The sequence below is a fragment of the Ranitomeya variabilis genome, chromosome 5 (genome assembly GCF_051348905.1).
Source record: "Ranitomeya variabilis isolate aRanVar5 chromosome 5, aRanVar5.hap1, whole genome shotgun sequence".
NCBI lineage: Eukaryota > Metazoa > Chordata > Amphibia > Anura > Dendrobatidae > Ranitomeya > Ranitomeya variabilis.
Genome location: NC_135236.1, coordinates 133,824,111 through 133,842,399, shown reverse-complemented (window position 1 = coordinate 133,842,399; position 18,289 = coordinate 133,824,111). Strand labels below are relative to the sequence as shown.

Genomic DNA, 18,289 nt, shown 5'->3' with positions numbered 1-18,289 from the left:
TTATTTAAGTGGTGAAAAAAAAAATTCCAAAGTTTGAAAAAAAAAAGCGCCATGTTCCGAGACCCGTAGCGTCTCCTTTTTTCATGATCTGGGGCTGGGTGATGGCTTATTTTTTGCGCATCATGCTGATGTTTTTATTCATTCTACTTTGGTGTAGATACTATTATTTGATCACCTGTTGTTGCATATTATTGCAATATTGTGGCAACCAAAAAAATTTAATTCTGGAGTTTTGATTATTTTTCTCAATACACCGATTACCAACCAAATTAATTATATTTATATTTTGATAGATCGGGCGTTTCTGAAAGCGGCAATACCAAATATGTGTATTTTTGATTTTTTTTATTGTTTTATTTTGAATGAGGCAAATGGAGGGTGATTTCAACTTTTAGATTTTTTATTTATTTTTTTAGTCTTTAATAAACATTTTTTTTTACTTTTCACTTGCTTCAATAGTTTCCAGGGCTTCAGCCCTGCTGTGTGTAGTCAAAATGATCACCTGCTACAAGCAACGGACACTTGGTGGCAGTGGCGTAGGAAGGGGGGTGCGGGGGGGGCGGGCCGCCCCGGGCGGCACAGTGCGGGGGGGCGGCACAATGTGGGGGTGAGTCAGTGGCGTATCTAGGGGGGAGCAGCCGGCAGGGGGGCGCAGTCGGGCCGCCTAAAGCGGCGGTCCGCAGTGTCTCCCCCGGCGGCTGCATTCTGCCACCCCCCCCCGCACTGGGAGTCAGCTGTTCTCTGTGCCGACTGTCAAGCTGACAGCCGGCACAGAGAAGCTGCAGCGCGCCGGCTCCCTCCCAGTGTTCAATTGTACTCGTATCTGAGATGCGAGTACAATTGAAGCTCTGACTGCCGGGTCAGAGCGACACCAGCAGCGTGATCAGGTCATGTGATCACGCTGCTGACGTCACTCACCTGCGCGGCAGAGCAGGAGACACAGTGCGGTGGTAAGTGCTCCAGTGGAGCTGAAGACACCGAAGGTGCAGGGGGGGATTTACTGTAAGTGGGAATGGGGGGGCATACATTGTGGGGGGGGGATTTACTGTGAGTGGATGGGGGGCATATATTGTGGGGGGGGGGATTTACTGTGAGTGGATGGGGGGCATATATTGTGGGGGGAGGATTTACTGTGAGTGGATGGGGGGCATATATTGTGGGGGGGGGATTTACTGTGAGTGGGGATGGGGGCATATATTGTGGGGGGGATTTACTGTGAGTGGGGATGGGGGCATATATTGTGGGGGGGATTTACTGTGAGTGGGGATGGGGGCATATATTGTGGGGGGGATTTACTGTGAGTGGGGATGGGGGCATATATTGTGGGGGGGATTTACTGTGAGTGGGGATGGGGGCATATATTGTGGGGGGGATTTACTGTGAGGGGATGGGGGGCATATATTGTGGGGGGGATTTACTGTGAGGGGATGGGGGGCATATATTGTGGGGGGGATTTACTGTGAGTGGGGATGGGGGCATATATTGTGGGGGGGATTTAATGTGAGTGGGGATGGGGGGATATATTGTGGGGGGGATTTACTGTGACTGGGGGGGATTTAATGTGAGTGGGGATAATGGGATATATTATTGGATTGGGGATTTACTGTGAGTGGAGATGGGGGGGATTTATTGTGGGGGGAGATTTAATGTGAGTGGAGATGGGGGATTGAATGTGTGTGGGGGGAGATTTGTCATGGGAATGGGGGGATTTAATGTGTGGGGGAGATCTGAGGACACAAAATGAAGAGCAAAGGGGGAGATGAGGGGCATATATGAGGAAACAGTATGGGGGATGGGTGCAGACAGCTTGGGGTCAAACGGGGGAATGTATGCAGACACAGTATGAGTAGCGATGTGAAAAACGTATGTGGACAGAGTACGGGGAGTGAGGGTGTTGGGATGTGTGCATGCGTAGCATGGAGGGACAGTGTAAGGGCACAGCCAGGAGGGGACAGTATACCAAGGAGGGGGAGTGTGATGAGAGTACAGTATAAATACTGGGCCCTATAGGGGGGACACAGTGTGAGAGGACAGTGTGAAGAGGGGGCCGGTATAGAAAGGAGAGGTCAGTGTGAAGAGCATGTACCATAAGAGGGACAGTGTGGGGGTCATATTTTGTGCAGACAATATAGTGAGGGGAAATTTTTCATTCAGGAGCATTATAATGACACTTGTATCTTTAAGGGCGTCATGTGGAGATTTTCTGCAAAAGAACAGAGAAGATGGAAGTCTGCAGAGACGGCTGTGGATGAGAAAACTCATCATGGGGTCTGGACAAGATCAAGAAGAGGAGAACGACTCCAGAGACAACGTCATCTATCAGGTACCTGGATGTAAATGTTATTTGTGATACTGACTAACTCTCATGTTTTTATTTATGTTAGGAGCATTAAAGGGGATGTCCTGGTTTGTGATGAGTCTGCAGTCATTCTTTGTGACTGCAGACTTCTGAGTTCTCACAGTGCGCCCTGCACACTGTCAGGATTCTCTGGTGCTGGCGATTTACATACATGCGGCCACGTGCTGACTAGACACGTGTGGCCTCACTCTATGAAAATGAACTGAGCGAGGCCAGGCACGTCTAGTCGGAATGTGGTCAGAAGTATACAAATCGCATGCTTGTGCTGACATGACTGTCCACCGGCCAGGGAGAATCCTAAAAGTGTGCAGTGCATTAGTTGTGAGAATTCAGAAGCTGCGATGTCAGGATTCAGCTCTGCAGGTTCCAGTCGTCGACACATGGACACGTCACTCATATGCGATTTTCATACTCATGGTCCTGTAACAACGAGCTTCTCTTCTGCTTCTCTCAGTTTTTCACTGAACATTGGGAGCTTAAGGGCGAGGAGCTCGTCGGTACATGACTAAGTGTGAAAATCGCATACGTTCTTGGGGGGGGGGGGGCGCCAAACTCGGGAACAGCCCCGGGCGGCAAAAGCTCTAGCTACGCCCCTGCTTGGTGGCACGCAAAGCGATATGGCTACCACAGGGGTCACTTGCAGATCCCGGGTTGTCATGCAAACCCGTCGGCGACCCATGGTTGTGTGACACAGACGCCGATGCTTGTGACGCACTTCCGGCGTAAGCATGTTAAATGCCACTGTCAGAGATTGACAACGACATTTAACATGATAACAGCCGTGGGTGGATCGCGATTCCACCCGCTGCTGTTAGGGGCACATGGCAGCCCATAAAATCAGCTGATATATGCTGGAAAACATGCGGGCTCAGCTCCGGAGCCCGAATGGAGTGCGGGGACATGACCTTTGACACATATAAACATCAAAGGTCAAATATAGATTATGTACACTGGCGCCTATTCACCTGAAGGGTAGAGTAAGGTGCTGTGGGAGCTGCGAGTGGTTACAACAGGTTCTGTGCCAACCCTGTTAAAAAGAATAACCAAGAAGTAAAAAGATAGTTAATGTTTAGTAACGATTAGAACTACTCACTGCTTGTGTACAGCCGCTATAGTGTACACAAGCAGTGAGTAGTTCTAATCGTTACTAAACATTAGGTTTAGGTTGTATATTTATGTTCCATAATACGCAACATACTATCTCTCCACAGAAACATTTCTAAAACCTGTGGAAGGATTAAAATCAGGATCTACATAGGAATACCTCACAGTATAGCATATAACAGCTTCACTTAATAAGTAAGTGCCCACATGCAATAGCCCCTACCGTCTATTTGTACTATTGTATTTACATCTACTTCATTGATTTTATGATATTCCCTTCTTGTAATATACTACCACTAGGTTCTACCCCTCTTCTAAAGGAACAAGTGGCTCTAATACTCAATAACTGATTCCTTACCAAGTAAGTCATAGTCCTTTTGCTCTTTTTTTGGGAAGCGCAGTGGTACAAACTATCTTTAAACATCAAAGGTCGTTAAAGGGCTAAAGACAAAAATAAAAAAACTGTTTTTCACTTTGTGCAATATTCACAAACCAAGTGCACGTTTTTGAAGAGTTACTCGCAAAAAAAAACAGCAGCAAACAAGAAAAAAATGAAAAATAGCTGATAAAAAAACCACAAATGAATTGAGGCCTAAGACTTTAGTAACGGTGAGTGCAAAAATTACCTTCTTATCTGAAATCTGTATATTATAATTTAGTATCACTGCTGCTATTCTTGCAATTAAATATATATGATAAAGACTTGGTAAATTGTGAAATGTTTGGATATTTGATGACTCAGACACTAACACTTAAGTCCAAATTTCAGATGGCACTTGGCAAGGAAAGGAAAAATACAATTAAGAAAAAGAAATGGCTGGAGCAGAGCGCCCCTCCCCCACGGCGTAGGCGGAGGACAGCATGACAATGGGATGGAGGGTGGGGTGAGGGTGATGAAGGGGGGGCCTGGAAGGGATGGTACTTAGGGCAGAGTTGGGGGTGGGGTCTCTTCAGTTCCCGCTCTCTGGGTGCAGAGACTGTTCAACTCACCATGTCTGCTGTTACATAGTTACATAGTTATTAAGGTTGAAGGAAGACTGTAAGTCCATCTAGTTCAACCCATAGCCTAACCTAACATGCCCTAACATGTTGATCCAGGGGAAGGCAAAAAAACCCCATGTGGCAAAGAGTAACTCCACCATGGGGAAAAAAATTCCTTCCCGACTCCACATACGGCAATCAGACTAGTTCCCTGGATCAACGCCTTATCAAGGAATCTAGTGTATATACCCTGTAACATTATACTTTTCCAGAAAGGTATCCAGTCCCCTCTTAAATTTAATTAATGAATCACTCATTACAACATCATACGGCAGAGAGTTCCATAGTCTCAATGCTCTTACTGTAAAGAATCCGCGTCTGTTATTATGCTTAAACCTTTTTTCCTCCAGACGTAGAGGATGCCCCCTTGTCCCTGTCTCAGGTCTATGATTAAAAAGATCATCAGAAAGGTCTTTGTACTGTCCCCTCATATATTTATACATTAAAATAAGATCACCCCTTAGTCTTCGTTTTTCCAAACTAAATAGCCCCAAGTGTAATAACCTATCTTGGTATTGCAGACCCCCCAGTCCTCTAATAACCTTGGTCGCTCTTCTCTGCACCCGCTCCAGTTCAGCTATGTCTTTCTTATACACCGGAGACCAGAACTGTGCACAGTATTCTAAGTGTGGTCGAACTAGGGACTTGTATAGAGGTAGAATTATGTTCTCCTCATGAGCATCTATGCTTCTTTTAATACATCCCATTATTTTATTTGCCTTTGTAGCAGCTGCCTGACTCTGGCCACTGAATATGAGTTTGTCATCCACCCATACACCCAGGTCTTTTTCATTGACGGTTTTGCCCAGAGTTTTAGAATTAAGCACAGTTATACATCTTATTACTTCTACCCAAGTGCATGACCTTACATTTATCCCCATTAAAGCTCATTTGCCATTTATCAGCCCAAGCTTCTAGTTTACATAAATCATCCTGTAATATAAAATTGTCCTCCCCTGTATTGATTACCCTGCAGAGTTTAGTGTCATCTGCAAATATTGAAATTCTACTCTGAATGCCCCCTACAAGGTCATTAATAAATATGTTAAAAAGAAGAGGGCCCAATACTGACCCCTGTGGTACCCCACTGCTAACCGTGACCCAGTCCGAGTGTGCTCCATTAATAACCACCATTTGTTTCCTATCCCTGAGCCAGCTCTCAACCCACTTACACATATTTTCCCCTATCCCTATTACTCTCATTTTATGTAACAACCTTTTGTGTGGCACCGTATCAAAAGCTTTGGAAAAGTCCATATATACTACGTCCACTGGGTTCCCTTGGTCCAGTCCGGAACTTACCTCTTCATAGAAGCTGATCAAATTAGTCTGACATGAACGGTCCCTAGTAAACCCGTGCTGATACTGGGTCATGAGGTTATTCCTCTTCAGATACTCCAGTATAGCATCCCTTAGAATGCCCTCCAGGATTTTACCCACAGTAGAGGTTAAGCTTACTGGCCTATAATTACCGAGTTCAGTTTTTGCCTCTTTTTTGAATATTGGCACCACATTTGCTATACGCCAGTCCTGTGGTACAGACCCTGTTATTATGGAGTCTTTAAAGATTAAAAATAATGGTCTATCAATGACTGTACTTAGTTCCTGCAGTACTCGGGGGTGTATCCCATCCGGGCCCGGAGATTTGTCAATTTTAGTTATTTTTAGACGCCACTGTACTTCCTGCTGGGTTAAGCAGGCGACATTTAATGGGGAATTTTTATCACTAGTCATTTTGTCTGATTTTCTTTTGTAAATACTGATGAAAAAAAGTCATTTAGCATATTGGCTTTTACCTCATCCTCATCCACCATTTCACCCAGACTATTTTTAAGGGGGCCAACACTGTCATTTTTTAGTTTCTTACTATTTATATAGTTAAAGAATATTTTGGGATTATTTTTACTCTCTCTGGCAATGAGTCTCTCTGTCTCAATCTTTGCTGCCTTGATTTGCTTTTTACAGAATTTATTTAATTTTCTGTATTTATTTAATGCCTCCTCACTACCTACTTCCTTTAATTCTCTAAATGCTTTCTTTTTGTCCCTTATTGCGCCCCTTACAGCTCTATTTAGCCATATTGGTTTCCTCCTATTTCTAGTATGTTTATTCCCATACGGTATATACTGTGCACAGGTCCTATCCAGGATGCTAATAAATGTCTCCCATTTTCTTTGTGTATTTTTGTGTCTCAGGATATCGTCCCAGTTAATTGCACCAAGATCCTCTCTCATCCGTTGGAAATTTGCCCTCCTGAAGTTTAGTGTCCTTGTCACCCCTCTACTACCCATCTTATTAAAGGTTACATGAAAACTTATTATTTTGTGATCACTATTCCCCAAGTGACCCCCAACCCTTATATTTGATATGCGGTCTGGCCTGTTGGTTAATATTAGGTCTAGCAGTGCCCCCCTCCTTGTTGGGTCCTGAACCAGTTGTGAAAGGTAATTGTCTCCCATAGTTGTCAAAAACCGATTACCTTTGCTGGAACTGCAGGTTTCTGTTCCCCAATCTATTTCAGGGTAGTTGAAGTCCCCCATAATAATGACTTCTCCTTGAGTCGCAGCTTCATCTATTTGCTTTACGAGGATATTCTCCATTGCTTCCATTATTTTCGGAGATTTATAACAAACCCCTATCAGTAATTTATTATTTTTTCCCCCTCCCCTTATCTCCACCCACAGGGACTCTACATTTTCATTAAATTCACCTATATTATCACGCAGGATGGGTTTTAAGGAAGATTTTACATATAGACACACCCCTCCCCCTCGCTTATCTGTACGGTCATTTCTGAACAGGCTATAGCCCTGCAAGTTAACAGCCCAGTCATGGCTCTCATCCAGCCATGTTTCAGATATCCCCACCATGTCATAATTATGCTCCAACAACATTAGTTCTAATTCATCCATTTTGTTGGCGAGGCTTCTGGCATTAGTATACATGCACTTGATGTTCCTCTCTGTACCTCTATTCTTTCTTAAATTACTAACTGTTCTAACCCCACCCCCCATGCCTCCGCCACCCCCAACTTCCTTATTTGTGCCCAGGTCTCTATCTGCACTATCTTCCCCACCTATAAAATGAATACCCTCCCCCCCATTCCCTAGTTTAAACACTCCTCCAACCTTCTAACCATTTTCTCCCCCAGCACAGCTGCACCTTCCCCATTGAGGTGCAGCCCGTCCCTAGCGTAGAGCCTGTAGCCAACTGAGAAGTCGGCCCAGTTCTGCAGGAACCCAAACCCCTCCTTCCTACACCAATTCTTGAGCCACTTATTAACCTCCCTAATCTCCCGTTGCCTCTCTGGCGTGGCACGTGGTACAGGCAGTATTTCGGAAAATACCACGTTGGAGGTCCTTGCTTTCAGCTTGCAGCCTAATTCCCTGAAATCATCTTTAAGGACCTTCCACCTACCTCTAACTTTGTCATTTGTGCCAATGTGCACCATGACCGCTGGGTCCTCACCAGCCCCTCCCAGTAATCTGTCCACCCGATCAGCGATGTGTCGGACTCGAGCGCCAGGTAGGCAGCACACCGTCCGACGATCCCTGTCTTTGTGACAGATTGCCCTATCTGTTCCCCTAATAATTGAGTCCCCCACTACCAGCACCTGTCTGGCCTGCCCTGCTCTCCTATTTCCCTCCTTACTGGAGCAGTCACTCCTCCGGCTTTCAGAGGACATGCCTGGCTGCAGCAGTGCTACCCCTGTACTGGCACCCCCCTCATCTGCCAACTTAGCAAACTTATTGGGGTGTGCCAGATCAGGACTAGCCTCCCTGGCACTCTTCCCTCTACCCCGCCTTCTATCTGTCACCCAGCTAACTGCCACACTGTCCTGCAGCTCCATTCTACCATCCCCCTCCTCATCTATCCCATTGAGCGTCTGCTCTGTGAGCAGAAGACTCCTCTCCATATTGTCTATGGATCTCAGTGTTGCCAGCTGCACATTTAGATCCAGTATCTGGGTTTCCAAATGCACAATGTGCTCACATCTCGCACAGCAGTATGCACCCTCGACCGGCTGGTCAAGGACTGCATACATGTGGCAAGATGTGCACTGGATGGCATTAACAATTGTGGAGCACATTTCCTAATGGGGATTGCACCACACAGAAACGTTAATTAAAAATAAATACAAAGTATTAATTTAAAAAAAAAAAAAAAAAAACAGAAGCAATTCCTCCCTTGGAAACTCCCTGATTCCAAAGTCACTGAATCACAAGTCACACACACCACCGTTCACACTTACGCTCAGGTCACACTCAGCTCGCTCACACTCGCTGTGCTGAAGATTTATAGATTTTTTTTTTTTCTCTCTCTCTCCCCTCAAAAGCAATCCACCTTGCTGTTCAGATGCACTTCCAAAAAGGGACAGGACAGGATCCTGGAGAGCTTGAGGGCTGCGGTGGCATCGCACCCTCAAGGCTGGCTGGAGGAGCAGGTGGCTGGCATCATCGGAGGGAGTGCGGTGTCAACGGCTCCATCTTCATCTCCGGTATGGTGTTCTCGACAGACTAGGCCCACCGTGCGTTTGTTCCCGGATTCGGCTCCCTCTGTCCCCCGCAGGTGCTGAAGCCCCTCCAGGGACCCTCCGGGTCGGGTGCCAGTATGTTACGTGGCCAGCAGGCTTCAGCCTGGGAGGAATCCTACTGCCAGGCAGGGTCCGTCGGCGGCTGCTAGGCCTTCGCCTCGCGGTAATATGGGGGCGGAGCTTCTCCTACTTCAAAGGATCTGGACAGAGTGGCTAATTCTTCCCTGGGGTGTGCAGATGATGGGGGCCCGTGCGCTGCAGGGGCATCTCAGCAGGCACAGCAGAATATGGGCATTCAGCATCCTGCCCCCATTTTCCTTACGTAAAAGTTTATAAAGCGGCTGCTGCAGATCTTCGCTCTGGAGAGACAGGTAAAAATGAAGGAACGTGGATTAAAATCTGCCGGTGGCCCAATGACGAGCAGGAGACAAGATCCGAAGAAATGCGCTTTATTTGTCAATGCGTTGTGAAATGACACACTTGTTCATGTGGTTTGTCCTGATGAAGAAGTGGGTCACTTCCGAACGCACTGACAAATAAACCACATTTCTACGGATCTTGTCTCCTTCTCATCATTGGGCCAAATGAGACAAATGACAATTACTCAGAGGAGCAGCAGAAACTCAGAGAAAACTGTGATTTCATCAAACAGAAAGCAAGCAGCCCAGTAAGTGATACATCGCTGGAATCAGGGACTCTGCCTCTACATTATGCTGCTCTCAGATGGGCAGCAAAAACCTGGTCATAGATTCCCTTTAAGGGGGTTACAACTTTTTTCAATTTATAAAAATGTTTCCTGTGTAAGCTTAGACTCTGTTTCCATGAAGAACTTTTGCTTTTTTTTCTGCAGTCAAGACCTGTTCTCTTGGCAGTAAAGACGCCGGGTACAGAGAACGTGCCCTGCAGCGTTTTGACATATTTTTCAGCGTTTTCTGTGCCAATTACGTGTACACAAGATTGCTCCCTCTAGTGGCAGCTTTCAGGATCGGAATTAATGCCCATACAAAGGCTTCAGTCCCTAATACAATATAGGAAAAATTATTAACATTTGTATTTCTTAAAAAAAAAAAATTGATTTGTGTAGATGTCTCATGTGTCCCTTCTGATTCTATTTTTTGTTCTTACCTGAGGTGAATGATCGCTCGTGCAGCTCGCTTATACTCTTCTCCTGGCTCGGTACCAGGGGAGGGCGGAATCGGAGGCAACTGATGTTAGCGCCAGTGATGGAATCTGTCGTCCACCAGTCGTCAAAGCAGAGGGAAAAAAGACAGATATCAAGAACTTGTGTGTTTTCCTCCCATCCATCTCACTCCATAGTTTATGTGGCCCATGCGAGTGACGAGGGGCTTGTAGAAGAGTCTCCACTTTCCCAGGTAGAAAGGCCTCAACCACTAAAGCACAATGCTGCTGTGCTCAGGGCGGCCATGTCCTTGGGTGCTGCCTTCCGGCCAATTATTATCATGCCCTTCTAATTACCCCTGTAATGACCAGAGAATTTTTCGGTCTTCCCTCATTTTTTCCAACCCCTTCTTCCCACATCCATAGCGTCTTTCTTTTTCCGCCGGCATAGATATATGAGGGCTTGTAATTCACAACTTGTAGTTTCTATTAACACCATTCATTATGACATATAATATAGTGAGAATCAGGAAAACAAAAGACCAGGCTGGATGAAATGGTGAAAAATTGTTTTACTGCATTCATTGTGAGGTAAAAATGACCTGAAAACTATTTTTACATTTCATAATTTTTACCAGTGAAAAAGCACAAGGCTCAAATTTTTATGTTTTTCTAATATTTTTTTTAAACATATTTTAAAAACGCTCTGCATTATTTCTTGTCCCCTTAGGGCACTCTAATCTGTGATCAATTGACCGCTTGCACTATATGCGGCAGATATCCGAGGACTCACATTCAGCGGGAATGAATGGCGGTGCAGAGATCACCGGGTCACACATCGCAGCCAATCAGAGGTCGGCAGGTGATGTCGGCCAGAAAGTAACTGGCGACGCATTGCTGTAATGTTACAAGCTGCCCATCGCTTGCTGCAGTCAGTCACCGGCTTCTGGATGGATATAGGAGAGGTCCCCGCAAGTCGTGGGAGGCTGGAAAGGTGAGAAAAATCATTTATTATTTTATACTTATTGGAGAAGAGCCACGGGAACATTATTAATGGAAGGAGTCCAGAATAGAGGACATTATACCACTATGGGGGTCATGTATTACTGGAAGGGGCCCAGGATGGGGGGGACATTATACCAGTATGGGGGACATATATTACTGGAAGGGGCCCAGGATGGGGGGGACATTATACCAGTATGGGGGACATATATTACTGGAAGGGGCCCAGGATGGGGGGACATTATACCACTATGGGGGTCATGTATTACTGGAAGGGGCCCGGGATGGGGGGGGGACATTATACCAGTATGGGGGACATGTATTACTGGAAGGGGCCCAGGATGGGGGGGGACATTATACCAGGATGTGGGACATATATTACTGGAAGGGGCCCAGGATGGGGGGACATTATACCAGTATGGGGGACATGTATTACTGGAAGGGGCCCGGATGGGGGGGACATTATACCAGAATGGGGGCCATGTATTACTGGAAGGGACCCAGGATGGGGGGGGACATTATACCAGTATGGGGGCCATGTATTACTGGAAGGGGCCCAGGATGGGGGGGACATTATACCAGTATGGAGGGACATGTATTTCTGGAAGGGACCCGGGATGGGGGGGGGGCATTATACCAGTATGGAGGACATGTATTACTGGAAGGGGCCCAGGATGGGGGGGACATTATACCAGGATGTGGGACATATATTACTGGAAGGGGCCCAGGATGGGGGGGACATTATACCAGTATGGGGGACATGTATTACTGGAAGGGGCCCAGGATGGGGGGGACATTATACCAGGATGTGGGACATATATTACTGGAAGGGGCCCAGGATGGGGGGGACATTATACCAGGATGTGGGACATATATTACTGGAAGGGGCCCAGGATGGGGGGACATTATACCAGTATGGAGGACATGTATTACTGGAAGGTGCCCAGGATTGGGGGGGACATTATACCAGTATGGGGGACATGTAATCCTGGAAGGTGCCCAGGATTGGGGGGGACATTATACCAGTATCGGGGACATGTATTACTGGAAGGGGCCCAGGATGGGGGGACATTATACCAGTATGTGGGACATATATTACTGGAAGGGGCCCAGGATGGGGGGACATTATACCAGTATGTGGAACATATAGTACTGGAAGGGACCCAGGATGAGGGGGACATTATACCAGTATGGGGGACATATATTGCTGGAAGGGGCCCAGGATGGTATACATTATACCAGTATGGGGGACATATATTACTGGAAGGGGCCCAGGATGGAGGGGGACATTATACCAGTATGGGAGACAGATATTACTGGAAGGGGCGCGAGATTACCTCTCCGACGCGTTGTCGCGCAACGGAAGGGCTTCCCTCCAGCCCCGGTTCCTATAGCTTTTGCTGGCCACTAGAGGGATTATCTCTGAGCCCCATACATGTGCTTCTAAGCTCCTTCGTATTCAGCTACACTAATCACTCCAACTCTATACAAGACAGCTACCCACTGCATCACGCTTGATCGGCGTCCTATTTATGAGTACTATCTACACACTCTGAAAGGCACAGCACGTGACTGATGAAAGCCTGACATAGGCTGAAACGTTTCCAGTGCTACCTTAGTACTAATAAAATCTGCATATCAAAAATACTTAAGTTGAGTGCGAGACTTCTCTTTAGTTCACTATATGGTTTGGGTACCTAGTCTCTGCACCTGAGAATAGCAGTGCACACTGTGTTTTTGTTTATATATTACTGGAAGGGGCCCAGGATGGGGAGACATTATACCAGTATGTGGGACATATATTACTGGAAGGGGCCCAGGATGGGGGAGACATTATACCAGTATGTGGGACATATATTACTGAAAGGGGCCCAGGATGGGGGGACATTATACCAGTATGGGGGCCATGTATTACTGGAAGGGGCCCAGGATGAGGGGACATTATACCAGGATGTGGGACATATATTACTGGAAGGGGCCCAGGATGAGGGGACATTATACCAGTATGGGGGACATGTATTACTGGAAGGGGCCCAGGATGGGGGGGGACATTATACCAGTATGGGGGACATGTATTACTGGAAGGGGCCCAGGATGGGGGGGGACATTATACCAGTATGGGGGACATATTACTGGAAGGGGCCCAGGATGGGGGGGACATTATACCAGTATGGGGGACATATTACTGGAAGGGGCCCAGGATGGGGGGGACATTATACCAGTATGGGGGACATATTACTAGAAGGGGCCCAGGATGGGAGACATTATACCAAAAAAAAGGACCAGAATGGAGTACATTATACCAGGATGTGGGACATATATTGCTGGAAGGGGCCCAGGATGGTATACATTATACCAGTATGGGGGACATATATTACTGGAAGGGGCCCAGGATGGAGGGGGACATTATACTAGTATGGGGGACATATATTACTGGAAGGGGCCCAGGATGGGGGGACATATATTACTGGAAGGGGCCCAGGATGGGAGACATTATACCAAAAAAAAGGACCAGAATGGAGTACAGTATAGCAGGAAAGTCCCCTCGGCAGTTACCATGGTGTCACCGTGTGATATCATCACTCACCATGGATTACGCAGGTCTGCAAAAAATTTTTTTTCAAGAACTGTTTTGGTTATTCCACGTAATCTTTATGTTTTTAAGTGCGCTGAATCCAAAAATGACCTCCGTTTTGTCATAGGACATTGTCATCTGACAATTTAAGTAACTATGTAAAGCGCCATGGAATAAATGGCGCTATAACAATAAATAATAATAACTATGTTAAATAAGACAATACCTCAAAATAAATGAAAATAGACTCATAAAATTAATTTTTTATTACAAATGTTTCATGAAAATCATTTTTTTTACTGCAATGAGCTCACTAACACACACTAAAATCGATTCTTCTTCCCTGTGAGGCTTCTCTTGGTGCATTTACGCTTGTGAGGAGCATCTGCAATGTCTCTCTGAAGCGTCCAACAGTAGTCTGCCATCATTGTAATGCTCCATCTTCCCTGGTATCTTCTTTCCATCTGTTTATTGTCCTGGTGGGATCATTCACCTTGCTCTTCACTCACAGCTCCCAAATTTTCAGGAAAGTTGTGAAGGTGGGAATGGAGGAAATGCACTTTCAAACTCCTCAGGCAACCTAAAGCTTGAAATGCTTTCAGCATTCGTCCGACGATTTTTTTGTAGTCAGGGTCTTTGTTATTGCCTAAAAATGTCTCTACGACCTCTGTAAATGCAAACCACCCTTCTTTTTGAGGATGCGTCATGGTATTGATAAACTCTTGATCAGCTATAAGCCTTCTAATGTCTGGTCCGACGAACACACCTTCCATCAATTTTGCCTCCGAGAGGCCTGGAAACTTGGTGACCAAGTATTTGAAGCATTCTCCATCTTTTGGAAGTGATTTTACGAATTGCTTCATCAATCCCAATTTTATGTGGAGAGGTGGTAGAAGAACTTTATGGTGAGGAACCAAAGTTTCTCGGAGGACATTTTTTTTCACCAACTGTGAGCACCCTCGGCAGTTATATTTTTTTGGCATTGTATATCTTCAATGCATTGATGTGAATTAATTAATAGTAATTTTGACTTTCAAAACCCTAAGATTAAAAAAACCAAAAATTGAGAAAAATATACTAAATTTGAAGAGAATTATGCATTTTGTGGCAAATCCTGACGTCCAGGATTTTTTTTCAATATTTTTTTTTGGGTTTTCAGCACACCAAAATACATGGAAATTAGATGAAAATAATCAAACAGCTTTTTAGTCGCAGACCTGTGTATTGATCACCAGTAACAACAGTAACCGTCGGAAGTGACAAAAACCTGCAACCAATCCCGTATCCGGGAAATGGTGATCTAAGGGATTGTGCAGGATTAGAAAAACATAACTGTTTTCTTCCAATCACAGCGCCAGACCTGTCCACGGCTTGTGTGTGGCATTGTAAATCTGCTTCACAGCAGTGAATAGAGCTGAACTGTAATACCGGACACAGCCAACAGACAGGTGTGGCGCTGTTTTTTGAAGAAACAAAGCAGAATTTTTCAAATCTTGTACAACCCTCTTAGATTCTTTACCTTAAGCCGAAACCTTATATCGAAGATATCAATGTAATTATCCAAACATCAAGCAAACATTCACATCACAGAGGAGGAGGACAGGAGCTCTAGTGCCACCCATTGGAGGTGGCAATGCTAAAAGTCAATATCGACCCTTTAATGCGCCGTGGCACATGACGCAGGATAGGAAGCCAAACCAGAAGCTCCATTTACAGACAAGTGTTTCGGGCTTTTTGCTTCCTATCAGTGCAAACCTACAGCCAATAGGGGGCACTAGAGCTCCTGTCCTCTTCATCTAAACGGGCAACTAGCATCTTATAATTCCCAGAGCAGCATTGGCCTATAAGTCTCCTTACACCAACTGGGCCCCTCCACAAGGAACAACTTGAGCTCCTGCACTCTCTAAACATTAAGTAACTGGTAGAAAATAGCGATTTATGGCAATTATGAGATATTCTTAATTATGAGTAATCTCTACATTGCTCTGCATGTATGGATGGTGGATACAAAGACAGAAGGCCGGTTGCATAAATTACACATTTTGCTCATTAGTGAAATAAAAGTTCAGATATTATTCGAGAATGAGGGAAATGAGGAGCAGAAGTCACAGACAGGAGGGATAGGACAGGACATAAATCAGCAGATAATATGAGGATCCTCACCCTCCGCTAGCTGGAGCCCTCTGAGGATTCCGCTCCCCAGTTGCCGAGTTACCGTCACAACATTCCGTGACCTCATAACCGACAATCACCTGCAGCCAGTGCCCTATACATGGAATGGGCTTCTATCCTCTCATGGACACAGCTGACTTTGGCCTTAAAGGGGTTCTCCGAGAGACGGAATAAAATAAATAATACACATTAAAAAATAGAACATTTTTCTAAATACCTTTATTTACCCAAAAGGGATGCTTTATCTAGTGATCTCTGTCAGAATGCAGAAAAAAATTGTCATGCTGCCGTATTCAGACTGTTTCAAATCTGCAAGGCAAAAAATAAGCAAAGTGTTCACGAGATTTCAGAAAAGTCATTCACTTTGCTGCGACAGTAAAATTCTCAGCTATTCACGGCATAAATGTATTGTGTGCACCTTCCCTTCCACTGTAACAAATAGCGTGTATGTAGTAGTGTGTGTATGTAGTAGTGTGTGTATGTAGTAGTGTGTGTATGTAATAGTGTGTGTATGTAGTAGTGTGTGTATGTAATAGTGTGTGTATGTAATAGTGTGTGTATGTAATAGTGTGTGTATGTAATAGTGTGTGTATGTAGTAGTGTGTGTATGTAGTAGTGTGTGTATGTAATAGTGTGTGTATGTAGTAGTGTGTGTATGTAATAGTGCGTGTATGTAATAGTGCGTGTATGTAGTAGTGCGTGTATGTAATAGTGTGTGTATGTAATAGTGTGTGTATGTAGTAGTGTGTGTATGTAATAGTGTGTGTATGTAATAGTGTGTGTATGTAGTAGTGTGTGTATGTAATAGTGTGTGTATGTAATAGTGTGTGTATGTAGTGCCCCAGCAAAATCCCACCCTGTGAGCTACTTATACAGCTGCTCTATAGTGGCTTGCCAAAGTCTTCACCCCCTGGCTTTCTACCTATTTTCTTATAGTACAACTGGTGTTTACATATTTTTGCAATCCGATTTGTGTGTGAGGCGTCAGCACTAAATAGTCTAAGTTGGTGAAGTGAGAGAAATATAGGCCTAAATTATATTTATGGGATCAAATCATCTAAAATTGTCATGTACATATGTATTCACCCCTTCTGTGATGAAGCCCCTAAAAATTCATAGATTATATAAATTCAAACAATTCTAATGTTCGTTTTACATATAAACATAATAGCTATTCTATCTCATCTTTGGATCTAGATCTTCAGGGAAATGCAGGGCAAATAATTGAGAGCAAAACTTATCACAAGCCACTGAAAGGAAACACTATATCGCCTGCTCACAGTAGCCACACAATAAATCTATCCCAGTAGGGGAACATATTAGACTAAAAAGAAATTGCTCTAAAGTTAAAGATATGAACACAGAATTTGATAGTCTGCATAAAAAAATGTAAAAAAAAAAAAAGGGTCCGGATTGGTCGCTCAGAAGAGCCAGAAACATAGCCCTCACTAAAAATAGGGATGATTTAATGGAGCCAAAATATAATCCAGTGAGAAAAGCAAAAAAAAAAAAAAATCCTTTTGTTTGCTTACGGTACAGCCCCCAATTCAATGATATTAAAAATGTTATTTAGAAATGTTTACCAATATTATATGAAGATGAGACTCTAGCTACAATTCTTGATTTGGGAGGAAATGTAGTAGCTAGGAGAGCTCCCACTATTGGAAACATAGTTTCACCGGGATTATTTTCATGGAAACCACTTGTGCAAAATTGACTGACTCTCAAGGGCTTCTTTAAATGTGGAGCAAATAACTGTAAAACTTGCAAATATTCCAAAAAACAGAAACGTTTAATAATCACAAGGAGACACAGATTTATAATATTATTCAATTTCATTAACTGAAACTCAACAAATGTGATATATAGAATAGAATGCACTATTTGTCACTTAGTACCGTATATATTGGATGCACCACGAAAAAAGTAAAAGCTCGTGCTTCAGAACACATCAGAGATATAAATAATAATAATGATGTTATTCGGAATATATCTATGGCTGCCAAACATTTCATTGTGCATCACAATAGGAATACTTCATCTTTAAGTCTCAGGCATAGAGCACCTTAAAAACGTGAAGCGAGGTGGGGATAGAAAAAGACGTCTGTTAACACCAGAGGGTTCTGGATTTACAACTTGGGAACAAGACATCCCACTGGTCTCAGCAAGAGGAATGAAATGATGATTCATCACTGATGATGTGTTTAAGATAAATGTTACGTATTGTGTTTGCTTATTTTTATATCCTGTTACTTCTGCAGCATATTGGTACAATGCATCAATTATCGAACAATTGATCTGTCAGGACCTTGATGTGCTCGATCACATGAGGTCTGAAATTTATTTGATTGGCTTGTATCACGTATAAAATGTCCATGCTGTG

General features: G+C 44.4%; 1 long non-coding RNA gene across 4 annotated transcripts; it reads right to left on the bottom strand.

Annotated features, from left to right (window-relative positions):
- Nucleotides 1–3,323: 3,323 nt before the first annotated feature.
- On the bottom strand, nt 3,324–15,950 carry LOC143775337 (uncharacterized). 4 transcript variants are annotated; one of them, XR_013215626.1, is made up of 6 exons: nt 15,898–15,950; nt 10,951–11,143; nt 10,164–10,268; nt 8,849–9,397; nt 3,822–3,904; nt 3,346–3,386 (listed from the first exon to the last, which is right to left on the bottom strand). It is a non-coding gene; the product is annotated as an uncharacterized LOC143775337 (long non-coding RNA). The 4 variants fall into 4 exon arrangements; XR_013215625.1 differs by lacking the exon at nt 3,822–3,904 and having other exon boundaries at nt 3,324–3,386; XR_013215624.1 differs by lacking the exons at nt 3,346–3,386; nt 3,822–3,904 and having other exon boundaries at nt 8,336–9,397.
- Between the last annotated feature and the right edge of the window lie 2,339 nt (nt 15,951–18,289).